We start from the raw sequence: 14,080 nt of genomic DNA, 5'->3' as shown, positions 1-14,080 counted from the left end.
CTTCGTGAACATTATTTGACAAGTGGTATGCATATTATCTAAAGATTGTTTGAACTATAACTCTCTTTATATAATATAATATATTAGCTGCTAAATAATCTGAATATACAACAGAATATACTTGATATTTTAATACCTTAAATTTAAAAATTTGCATATGAATTTGATTCTAAGCTATTAATTCTGTTATTTTATAGCAGCAGTTGTAAAAGTCCATTGACTGTGTCAGATCCATTATATGGACTTAATCATAAATAATGGTGCTGGGTTTTAATTGAAATATAATTAAATTCATATAGTTGCCTCTGTGTTCACTTTATGAATCATATTATATCAAAATGTCAAATTGACAAGATTAAATAACAGTTAGGCTTATAATTATTAACTTAAAAATAAAATTGCTTAAAATTTTACAAATATACTTGTAAGAATTAACTAATATTTAAAAAATTACATTATTTCTTCATATATTGTAATTTTAAAATAATTCATTCTCATTGAAAAAAGAATTTGCTATATCAACACACAAAAATGCATTAATGCAAAAGTAAAGCCAGTTGATATTATATTCCTCTATTGAAAACAATCCTCCTACTACGGGAATAAAGGAAGAATGATTAACTTTCAAACTAATAAATTATTGACAAAATGAAGGAAATGTGAGATGCAAGGTTCTGAGATTTTAAAAAGATAGCTGTCATAAACAAAATTTCCCTAAACAAAGTACTACTTGATATTGTAATATCAAGAATGTGTAAAGTAAAATCATTTACTAATGACAGAAAGTTTATAGTCCTCAATACATGAGGAAAGATAAACTTCCCTTTGACTTTTTGGATTTATGTAGGCCATTTAGAAATATGAACAATATTAGGGCTAGAAGGAAAGTTCCTAAGCTTTTACTAAGTATAATGCCCATGATTATCTAGAGATTTGCATAAAAAGATCAAAATGATGAGGTGATTATGCACAGATTCAAAATTTCAATCATGCCATCTGTAGGTGGTCTCAATAATGAGATCCTTTTTGTCTAGAGGGAATGAAAAAAATCAGCAGGCTGGTTTCTTGAAAACTAGGGGAAATTGTACGTCTAAGGACTGTATCGCCAATCATGAAATTTCCTTTTATTGTCATATCTCTTAAATAATTAGCTCCTTTATACATGAAAATAGACATTTTATATATACTGAGTTTATTTTCAATTTTAATACAAATATATAAAATGTGTATAGAATAGTTCAAATTATACACACCTTTCACCTGATAAATTTAATTTTGCTTTGCAAATAAATTTAAAATTAGACATGTTTTAAAATAGGTATTTAAAAAAGAGCTAAACTGTGCATTTTTTTTCAGCTTCTTACTGTGCTATTCAGTCAGCAGAAAGCACCCGAGGAACTGATCATTAGATACTGAGAAAGAAGCAGCAGACCTCATGATGCAGGATAAGTCAGCTGTGGGGGAAAAAATACAGTCATGAGACAGGTCATCATGAGATCAACCCAAGGATCAGTAAGAAGTCTCCAAAAAGAATTTAAAATATACAATCTGAAATATCTAAGTGAACATGATAGAGGGGTTTCTTTAAGGATGCCCAGCAGATGATGCAAAGGACAGTTGATATGGACACGAAGAAGCACAATAGCTGAGTACCATTTGCAAGCCGGAGCTTGTGGATAGCAGATCAGCATTGGATCCCATGGAAATGGAGTTACAGATGGCTGTGACTCACCATGTGGGGGTGGGGCCTCTGAAACTGCAGAAAGTGCTTTGAACTGGTGATCCATCTCTCCAGTTGCATCACAATTTTTAATCAAAAATGGAAACTAAGAACTCAGTGTCTATATTTTTCTTCATAAAATGGATTTATTTTTATTATTGTTATTTATGTGTATGCTTGTTTCTGTGAATCCCCTGTAAAGGCCAGAAAAAAGTGTAAGGATTCTTGGAACTGCAGTTATGGGTGACTCTTAGAGCAAGTGTGATCACAAATCAATGTTTTTATTTCTATTGTGTTACTTAGAAAAATTATGAAGGCAATTCAAATGTCTCAGTGTTTGCAAGGAAAAAAAAAACTACTATTAAATAGAACAGCATTGGTTAAAGATTAACAATAATACTAAGGGATCTGTGATAACAAATTTCAAAAACTTTTGGAAAACACTTCTAACAGATAGTTTAAACAAAAATCCTGAAGAAAATAAACACATATTGCATTGAGCATAATTTGTATAAACTAGAAATAGCAATTATGGGCAATTATAAAAGAAGAACGGTGAAATGACCAAGAGATTGGTATGAGGTATTGGGAAACATTTGCTGAAACATGTTTGTCATTTGTGAAATGGTAAATATGAGTTGAAGAACTCAGGTTATAAATTTTGGAAATCATTAACTAAAAGGCAACTGGCACACCAAAAGAATGGGGGTAGGGGGAATCATACAAAACAACCAGAGAAAATTAGTGAGGGGAGAAACAAAAATGATGACTGTGAAATGAACACAAAATGAATACAAACTTGGCTAAGGTTATCTACACATGAATGGTCAAAATATATAATTTAAAAGAGATTTAGAGAAAAAATTATCCTTTCATGTAAGGTTGGCATTAACCAAACTCCATTTCAAATATCCAAATGAAATGAAAAGTTCTGCTTTTGAATTAATGTCGTACTTCTCCCTGGTTTATCCCTATAATTACAGAAGCAATCTTTAATATGAAAGAAAGAAGCTCTTAATGGTAGAAACTAATAAAGACCCTCTAGACATGTTAAAGACCATGAATGGTGCAATCATGAGTTATTTAGGTTTTTCTTCTTACCTCAAGTATTCTAGAATTGAAATAGTATATTGATTTGTTTTGGAATAGCATACTAGTTAGGTTTTCAATTGCTGCAATGAAACAACATGAACAAAAAACATGTTGGGGGAAAGGATTTATTTGGCTTACATCCTAGTCCATCACTGAAGAGAGTGGGGACAGGAACTCAAACAGTGCCAGGACCTGGAGACAGGAGCGGATACAGAGGCCATAGAGACCTGCTGCTTGATGCCTTGCACAGTTTGCTTTTATAGAGCCTAGGGCAACCAGCCCAGGGATAACATCAGCCACAGTGGTCTGGGCCCTCCTTCATCAATCATTAATTAAGAAAATGCCCCATAGCTGAATCTTATGAAGGCATATTCTCTACTACATTTCCTTTCTTTCAGATGACTCTAGCTTGTATCAATTTGACATAAAACTAGTCAGGACAACTGACCCCATGTCAACTTGACACACAAACATCATTGTTAAGCCATAACATTTCCTTTCTTGTTCTTCTATGGGATCACACATTATCAACATCACAATATACAACATTTTACAAATTGGAAAATCCCCATCATTCTAACAAATTCAGTCTTTAAATATACAAGTTTAGTCTTTAAATTACAAAATCAGCCTCCAAGTCTACTAATTAACTTTAAAATTCAATCTCTTTTAGAACCTAAACTGTCTTATAAATTCAGTCTCCCAACTGTGGACTTCCATGAAATCAAAAATAATTTAAATATGTTCATACTTTTTAGAGGGAAGAATCAGAACATAGTCACAAACTGAACAGAGCAAAATTAAATTCCAAAAGTGTAAATAATTCAATAATTATCTGGGATTCACTCATGATCCTTTGGACTCCCACCAAAGGCTTGAGTCACGTCTCTGGCTCCACCTCCTGCAGCACACAGATTGTCTTCTAGGTTCAGGCTGGCTCCACTCCATACCACTTGCTGTTCTTGGTGATCATCCCATGACATTGGCATCTACAAAATGCTGAGGTTTTCTGCTGCAACTAGGCTGCACTTTCGCCAATAAATTCTCAGTTATTGCCCATGTCCTCTTCATGTCTTAAAATCAGTCCCACCTGTGTAGTTGGAATGTTACTTTGGTCCCTCCAGGCCCCCGATGGTCCTGTGGCCCACTTATAAAATAATCACTCAGAAACTTATAATAATTATAACTGCTTGGCCATTAGCTCAGGCTTATTACTAATTAGATAATTCTTATCTATGTTTAGTCATATGACTTGACATCTTTTCTCAGTTCTGCCTTGTCATTTTGCTTCCTCTGTGTCTGGGTGGCCATTCCTGACTCAGCTTTCCTCTTCCCAGAATTCTCCTTGTCCTGACTATACTTACTGTCTGGCTACTGTCCAATTAGCATTTTATTTATTAATCAATCAGAGCTACACACATTCACAGCATACAGAAATACATCCCACAGCACACCTGTGTGACTTTTACACTACCAAATTTAGCTGCTAACAGAAGCTACAAGAAAAGCTCCCCAGAATATTTTTCAGTGATGCTGATCTCTTCTTTATCACAGATGATTATTCAACCATGGACTGGCATCCATTAAGCCATCAAGGAAAGGTTTCACTTTAATGTTTCTGATAGCATGTTAATCACAGATGTTCCTTCAGCCCAAGCTAACCGGAACCATAGATTCTTAACTTAGATGTCCCAGTGCTTTGAATAAGAATGTCTTTGATAGGCTCTTATATTTGAAATTTTACAAACTGGGGAGTATGAAAAGAATTAGAAAGATTAGGGAGCATGACATTATTGGAGGAAGTATATCACTGAGAGTGGACTGCCTGTTTCAAAAGCCTGTACCATGCCCAGTGTCTCTCTTCCTGTTTGCAGATCAGAATGTAGCACGCAGCTACTGCTCCAGCACCACCTTTACTTCCAAGCTCTCTGCTATGATGATAATGACTGACCCTCTGAAACTGCAAACAAAGCCACAATTAAGTGATTTCTTTTTAAGAGTTGCTGTGATCATAGTGTCTCTTCACAGAAATAGAACAGTGACTTAGCTGGAATTTGATACGAGGGAGTAGAGTACTGCTGTGATAGGCCTGACCATGTTACTTGATGGCACAATGTGGACTTTAGGACTTTGCAGTAGAAAAGCAGTTGAACACATAGGAACAGGAAGGCAGGAGAGCTGAGAACTATGTATATTTTGACTGCCTGGCTCAATAGTTTTCAGAGGCTAAGAATGTTAATATATGGCCTAGTGACTATTCTTGTGATATTTAGGCTGAGAATGTAACTGTTTTTTACCCTAGTCCAAAAAAAAAAATATGCCAGAGGGTAATATGAAGAGTTTGGCATTAACAGAATTAAAAGAGAATATTTCAAGGTATCTTAGTATTGACTATGACCTATGATTATTAGTAAATCACTCTTATGCAGATGTATAATGAAAAGGAGAAAGCTGGACAAAGGGAAATATGAAATGCACAAGTAAAGATAAAGGAGAACCAGGAAATGTAATGGAGCTAAGTCTAGTGCTCAAGGAGACAAAAGGTTTAAAGGAAAGCCTGATGCTAAATGGAAAAAGAGGGTGGTAGAATCAGGGCAAGAACCCACCCAGCTAACCTTTCAAAATTTTGGAAAAGGAATTAAAGAAAAGCTTAAGTAGTGAAGGAAACCATGAACAACAGAAATCTGATGTAAGTATAATTGGACAGGAGTGGGGGGCATGTTCTAGCCCCATAAGGTGGCAGAATTTGGTAGCTTCAGCCAAGTGGTTCTGGTTAAACTATCAATGATGCAGGAAAGGGGTTGTAGACTCTTACTCCATGGTTAAGGAAAGAGAGTAAAGCCAGGCATGTGCCAGGGGTGTCCATGCATAGAGGCTCAAGAGACTGCTGTGAGAAGCTGTGAAGGTAAAGCCTGGATTGTGTTAGAGACCCAAAGATGATGGAAGTGCCAGAATTGTGGGACAAGCTCCAAAGAAAACTGAGATTGGGTGTAGAAGCAGCCCAAGAGAAAGATGTGCATTACAGTCAATAAAGCTGAAAGGAGTTGGAGATCTGAAAATCTCTTTGAAATTAGTCCCGGAGGTGCAGAATTTGAATTTTGCCATACTGGGTTTCAGATTTACTTTGGTCCAGTGTTTCCTCAGTAAGCTTGTTTCCTCCCTTCAGGAATGGTAATATATATTCTGTGTCATTATATTGTTGTTTTATTTTAACTGTGTCCCCAGTAAAGTTTTTCTGAGGATAATAGGAAAAAGCCAGCCACTATAGTAAACATACAAGTCAGGTAGTGTAGCTAGAGTTTTTCACCTTGCCCACAGTCAGGACAAATCTCTGTCACTCGCCAGTCCCACAGCCGCTCAGACCCAACCAAGTAAACACAGAGACTTATATTGCTTACAAACTGTATGGCCGTGGCAGGCTTCTTGCTAACTGTGCTTATAGCTTAAATTAATCCATTTCCATAAATCTATACCTTGCCACGTGGCTGGTGGCTTACCGGCATCTTTACATGCTGCTGGTCATGGCGGCGGCTGCAGTGTCTCTCCGCCTCAGCCTTCCGCTTCCCAGAATTCTCCTCTCTCCTTGTCCCACCTACTTCCTGCCTGACCACTGGCCAACCAGTGCTTTATTTATTGACCAATCAGCGCAATTTGACATACAGACCATCCCACAGCAAGGTAGTGGTAGCACACACCTTTAATCCTATCACTCAGGAGGCAGGGATCTGTCTGGATCTCTGTGAGTTCAAGGCCACACTGGGAACAGAGCCAGACATGCTGGCATACCTCTTACATACCAACACTAATCATAAAGGTCTGGAGGTCTTTACAGATAGACAGGAAGTGACAAAGCTGGGCTGGAAGAGTGAGTGATGTAGCTGGACAGAGAGGAAATGATATGACAGAACAGAAAGGCATATAGATGTGGGTATACAGGAAGTAGTTCTCTTTGGTGGAGGATCTCCAATCTTGTAAGAATGCAGCTGGCTTCTTTCTGCTTTTCCAATCTCTCAGCTTTTTACCGCAATATTTGGCTCCAAGTTTTCATTAATAAGACCATTTAATACTTTGTCCTACATTATATGTTGGAAGTATGTGATCTGTTAACATTTATATAATTTGAGTCCTAAAAGGAGGGTATAGAAATAGAAAATGTACTCTTCTAAAGAGAAATGTCTTCAAAACCTATAGAAAAAAAATATGACATTTTCATGGACAAACAGTTATCAAAGATACTAGATGTGTAAACAAGGAACATGAAGGATAGATACATTATTTTCAAGTCTAGAAAGAAAATAAGTACAACAGAATACTAAATTCTTAAAAAATGTACCTCTGGGGAAAAAAGGACAAATCACATTTTCTTTGGAAGAAAAGCTAAAAGAATTTGTTATCAATAGATACAACACTTTGATATTGAGCAGAACAATTCAGGAAAAGACAATGGAAAAGCACAGGAAATGACAACTTAAATACTAACACATTAATAAGTATATTCGATAGAAATGGAATGTGTATATTGATTAAAAACTGATTTGTGGTACAGTAGATTAAAAATCTGACCACTATATTCTGCCTTCAAAATACCACTTCAAACTTGAAAGCATGAAACATCTAAGGTAGAGCAAATGAACCAAAAGAAAATGAAAAAAGGATATATTGTTATTAAATAAATTTGACTAAAGAACAAAGGTTAGAAAGGGACTAAGAGGCAGAGACACAAAAAGAATAATCTGTGTCAAAAAACCAGGAAGACACAGACAACTTACAGATGTGTAGCATCATATGTATGTAGATTTTCCTACTTGTATAAGGGTCTAAAGAAAGCATTGATATTATTTGTCCTATTTATAAATATTTGTGATGATCTATGCATACGCCATCAACCCAAACATGGGTCTGCTCTAAAATCATTCCTAGAAATTTAGGTAGATTTTAAAAACAAAACAATAAAATAACAACAGAAAACCTCTAATTCTTAGCTTACAAACAACTCAGGAGAATCTATCTGTAAATGGGAAAGACTGGTGAACAATTCTTCAAGTCAGTCTTCAGAATCAAGCATCCAAAGACACACACCAAGAACTCCATGAACTGTAAGATTTATGTGTCTGTCTTTCTTTTTGAGCGCAGGATGATGTAGTTTAATGGAAATACTTGGTATGTGAATTGCACTTGGAATTAGAAAAAGAAAGACATCTCATTTTTCTAATCTTTCATCTACTTTGTATTTGTATATTGAGTATAAGTAACACCAGCATCTCTATTAAGTACAAGCTTTGCAGCTGTGAGATAACTCTTGGTGACATTTTTCATGAAGAATCCCACCTTGCTTTTCTTTCCCGAAGTTCAGTCTCACCTTCATGCCCCTGTCTGATGGTTCTAGCTTTTCTTTCTTCAGTCTGTCACCACTTTTTTCATCATCTTTCTGTGATCAATTTCGATGAGACTTGTCTAAGCATGATGTTTTCTGTTTATATATTCTTTTGGTTTTGTTTATTATTTTTTTCACTAGCTTCTCACCAGAGTTTCAGGAGTTACACTGTCTTATCAGAGTTTCAGGAGTTATACCGTTTTTGACTTTTCAAGCTGTGAAATAGCTTTTGGTACTTGGCACACAGGGGTGAAGAGCTGATTCCAGAATGCCTTCTGCAGGCGTAGACCGTCTGAGAAGAGCGCCAGGCAGTGACATCATCTGCAGATGCGTCCCCAGCAGTCTTGGACTACAAGCTGCAGAGCCAGGCAGTGCTGTTGCAGAGGAGATCTGCCAAAGCTAAGTGTGGCCACTGCAGGAAATGGCAGCTGGCATGGAGAAAGCATGTGTCTGTTGCAGTAAACTGAAGCATTTTTATTTCATGATGCTGTAAATAGTGAGAAAGGAAGATCCCAGTGAGAACAGAAGAAATTGTTTTCTTCTTAGCCCTTTATTATTTAGTCAGTTTAAATATGGCGCCTTCAGTAGCAATAATGTTAACATACTTAGGTGGCACTTACTAGAGGGTATGAATTGACATTTAGAATAAGCCATGCCCAAACACCTTGTTTCTCTTACACTCAATCTATTTTTATAATATTACCTTAGGTACATTGCTTTAACCTTTAAGTTTTTATTGCTATCTCCTTCAGAAAGCAAGAATAGCCAAAATATATGGCAGTTTCACATATTTATTGTTAAAATTGAATTAAATTAGGTAATATCAGTCTGATGAATATCAATTGCTCTAGTTGATGCACTTGGGAAGATTTTATTATAAACAGTGAAGTCAACATGCATATAAAATATAGCTGTTATACACACATATGTATACATACACACACACACACACACACACACACACACACACACATATATATATATATATATATCACAATCTTTTTAAATTTTCTAGAAACTTCAGTGTTTAAATTAATCTGTATCATATCTGAATTTAGAGTGCCTGGATGCTCTTGCTATCTTTCTTGTCCTGATTGAGAAAGACAGAAAGTCTTAACTAGCCTGTGACCTGGACAGCTGTGTGTTTTACTCTGCAGGATTGAACCCAAGGTGCAGTTTGAAGCATTTCCACACAGTATAGAGTTTACGTCATTACCTAATTAAAACACGGAAAGCAACTAGTCATAGCATAAGCAAACCCCTCAAACCTGATGTAAAGCCCTTTGTTAATTACCCTTCCTTTTTGGTAACAAGCTTCCTGACATCGAGAAACTGTGCTTGGTTCCCAGACATAAAGGTTTTATATGGTGGTGTTTGAACATGTCAGAAGAGAGCACAGATTGATACTGAGCACAGGGCAGAACTAACCTCCTTGTTTTATGGCAGCTGGGAACAAAAAAGGAAAGATTCCAAGCATATCTTCTATGACCTGAATTCCTCACTCTATGCCTAGCTGCCAAAAGTTTTCACCACCTCCTGATTTCTCTATGCTGATACGCACATTTAACACAGGAGACTTTCAAGGACATTCTAGAGACAAACTAGAAGTTTTATAGCTTGACATTCAGGACACAGACTATTTTTCCATATCTTCCATCATGTTTCCCTAAACAGTTCTCTGGCCCTGTCCCCTTACTGCTTCTTTCTCCCTGATCTCTGAGGTACTGCCTCGCCCAGACCTCCCTCTCCCCACAACAAGGCAGCTCCAGGTGAAGGTTCAGTGAGAACAGCCAACCACTGAATTGCACCATTGTCAGATCTGCAAGTATGCTTAACAATTAAATTCTTCACAATAGATATTTCCAGTACTCTCAAGTTTATAATGTCAGAATAGATGTCTTAAATCTCAAAGAAAATAATCTAGACAACAAATAATAATCAGAGTGCTGATCCAGAAAGAAGCCTCTCTAGGGGCATATTTTTACAATAAAATCAATTTCTATTTATTCCCTTATAATTCCACATACTACTAATATATTTTGAAGTTCTCTTATTTTTTTTTACAATAGATCCACTAAGTCTAAACAGATATTTCCTCTAGCTACTTTAATTCATGAGAAGGTGTTGATTAAAACAGGAAATATTCCTGGTAGATTTTGCTTTCTGATGTCTCAATATCTTCCCACCAAGAGGTATTAAACACGTTTTTCATTCCCTAGGGATATTTACACAGTTAAATTTTAATTAAGGGGTTAGCATAAACAATACCTCATCTTTAGTGAAACTGAATGAGGCAGCATCCATTACAAATGATATCTTGCTATGTTTTCACATATCTAATTGTTTTATTTAAAGGTTATATTTTCAAATGTTACGAAATGTTAAAATAACAAGATATTTTATAATAAAGAATATTTACTACATTTTAAAGCGTTATATCTCTAATCAAGGCATGAACATCATTTTATTTGAGTATAATCCTCATTATCATCATGCAATTAATTATAAAAATAAAAACTACTTAAAAATCTAAACTTCAAAATAAATACACATTTCATATTCTGTATCATGACTGTTGAAATTTTATATTTGCTGATATTTAATTAGGTAATGACTATTGAATGGATGAGCCCAGTGTTTACAAACAGTTATAATTACCCAGATTTTTCAATAAGAACCAAGCTACTTAAACGAATTAGAAATAAGCCTTGTCTTGAAGAGACCCTATTCCTGTTACTGAGAAGGCCACCTGAGATAATTACAATCCTTTGTGTTAAACGATGTGATTAATTAAAAAATAAAAAGTTCTGTTGGAAGACCAAGATGGAGTTGATTGAATAATTATGAGTTAGTCATTCTGTTAAGATAATTAGGTCTCTTTTAAGCAGACAAAAGAAGTCATCTCCAAGTGGAGAACAGGATGGATAGAAACATACAAAATGATAGATCCATATTTGTTGGAAACACTCATGAGAACATAGGAAAGCCTGAGTGGTAAGGACAGTGCAGTAACAAATGCAATAGTTGGCTGGGTTTCTGTTTTGTGAGAAAAAATAATAAAAGTCAGATAAAGCATGTTGGAGCTTGTTAACAAGTGTCATATCCCAATGATGCTGTGAGATACCTATCACAGTTCAGACGGAAGCCTTTACTGAGCTATTCCACAGTGATTTGAATAGCTACTTGAGCTAAGACGGAGGAAAAATAGATGCTTTTGTTAGATAAGAAAATACAGTATTTCTACAGCAAAGTTAAATAAGAAAGAGTTGTCATAATTGATTATGACTTGTTTACTTCTACCAGCCTAATAGACTGAGAAATCCTGATAGTATCTTTCAATAATAATCACAAGAATCTAAAGTCATCTGTCATCTGCCTTTTTTTTTCTTTGTTTTAAGGATAGCGGTTTAGTTTCTTAAAAATATGGAATGGAGATTTTACCCTGACAATATGAGTGTGCCTGATGTATACATAAGACAATTTAATGAGAGAGAACATGAACTGACAATAACAAGGAGCATATTATTTACTAAGTTGTGTAGCCATTTACCTAGGCTAATGGCAGTTCACATATTCTCTGCTCTATGAACTTCAGACATTGTTATAATTTCTGTTATGGTTACTACTTCTAATAATGTGTACTCTTAGGAACATTGTTTTAATACTAGTAACAACATAGATACTACTAGTAGTAATAATAATAGTAAATCATTCAAAATACTTTGAAGAGTGTTTTATGTACAGAAAACTGCAAATCTTTGCTGTTATTATCATTATAATTTTATTAAAATTATTGTTAAATGAATAACAATTTTAGTTTTGCTTATCTGTAGGTATCTTATGTTTTTCATTAAAATTACAAAGTAATTTGAAATGTAAATTGGTTAGATACAGATACTATTGTGTCTTTGGGCATTATCCTATAATGGAATACACATACCAGTTTTAATTACAGGAAAATAACTACTGACAGCCTGCATGGAATCATACATATGAATAAGTATAGGCAGGTACTCTATTCAGAACAGTATAACAATTAAGGTAGAACACACCTCAAATTAAGGCAATGGGGCAAAGAGAGACTCGCTTAAGTAGATTTCTCAAATATCTTGAAATCAACTCTCACAAAGAGATAATTGTAGACAAATTTTCTGATGGCTCCTTGCTAGGAGGTAAATACTCTGAAACTAAGGACAGTCTCTGTCTTTATCCAATGCATCTGAGGCTTTAAATATTGCCTAGGGGATGATATGGATTGAATGATTCAATGGACTCAAAATTTCATGAATTCCTTTACTTTAAATAAAAGACAGACTAAACATAATTTGAATGAAGAGGTATTCAATTATATTTTGAGTGATTGCAATGTAGACTGATTTTTCAAACATTAAACAGTAGAATACGTAAAATAATTTACAGAATACATATAATTAATGATATGTCTTGAAGCAATACATAACTGGGTTCCAAAGTGTTAAGAGTAGACAATATGAAAATCCAGTTTCTTCAAATTCAGATGAGAGATTTCAGCATTTTTTTTTTAAGGAACACACTGTATAAAGTCTAGGAAAAGTTTCTCTATATTATTCACATGTGGAAGAACTGGGATTCATTTCTCTGTAGGATTAGAAAAGGATTTGTGAATCATTTTATTTGAAGTATGTTATTTAAGTAGTGTAGGACTAATTTTGTTCATTTGAAATATAATATCCTTTCTAACTCATGCATATTGTAAAGATGAGCTAAGATGAGCTTTAGGGAAAATAGTTCAAGAAATAAAGTTTAAAGCTAAAATTTAAAATTTAAATGTGAATAAGTAATGATGATATGGGATTTGATATTAACATTTAGCAGGATATCATGGAGTATTGATTTGCAGTGAGGGACTTCCCTATGCAAACATCCTCAGTTATTTTTGTTTCCTGTTCTTATGCCCATGTTCAGCTCAAAATTAAATACATGTTAAATCCAGTTACTTCATAATAGATAACTCTCTTACATGTTTAATCAGTGTTGTATCTGCTGTGTTCTAGTAATGAAGAATTTAAAATGTTTTCTCCTTTTAAGGCTCTAATAATAATTATTGTATTTGTGTTCTGATACTGTCTTTCATACAAGTAGAAAACCATTTCTGTTTCATTGGTGGTGGAGGAAGAACGAAAAAACATATGAGATATTCATGTGACTTTAATCCTGATGACAAATTGAACATCTTGCACGTCGGCATGCCTGCATGTCATTTGGGATCAGTCGAATGCTTGCACATAGAATGAGTGAATAGGGAAAATGGCTGATTATGGTGTAGACTACTTTAAATGATATTACTTCATTCTTCAAGGTCATATTTTGTCAGTTACAATAAAAAAATAGTCAAGATCTTTTATTAAGGTTTGTCTAGTGCCACACATCTTTAATACCATCTATTATTCAGAGGATGTCATATGAAGATCTTATGTCACATCTGAGCTACAGAGTGAGTTCAAAAATCATGCTAAAAAATTTAGTAAGACTTTATGTCAATAATTTTAAAAAGGCTAGAACGGTAGCACTGTAATAGAATACTTGTGTGGCATGGACCAAGCAAGAGGATTTCTAATTCAAGGACAGGCTTAACTACTTAAGAGAAACAGTGTAAGAAGCCAATGGCTGAGGAGGCCGCCGTATGGTAGCATGTTTATCTGGCATGTGAAACACACATCCTCCCACCACACACATACAAACAAGATTAACATGTAGTGAAAACAAATCTGGTTGTAACTGAATTGTTTTATATTGGTACTCTGTTTAGTCATCTTATTTTTATACCGTACTACAGTTTTATATGATGTTATTAGTAGAGAAAACAAAAAAAAAGTTATTGAGAACTTCTTTATATTATTTAATATAATTCCATA

Source organism: Peromyscus maniculatus, chromosome 11 (genome assembly GCF_049852395.1).
Source record: "Peromyscus maniculatus bairdii isolate BWxNUB_F1_BW_parent chromosome 11, HU_Pman_BW_mat_3.1, whole genome shotgun sequence".
Classification (NCBI taxonomy): Eukaryota; Metazoa; Chordata; class Mammalia; order Rodentia; family Cricetidae; genus Peromyscus; species Peromyscus maniculatus.
This window is presented reverse-complemented; position numbering follows the sequence as displayed.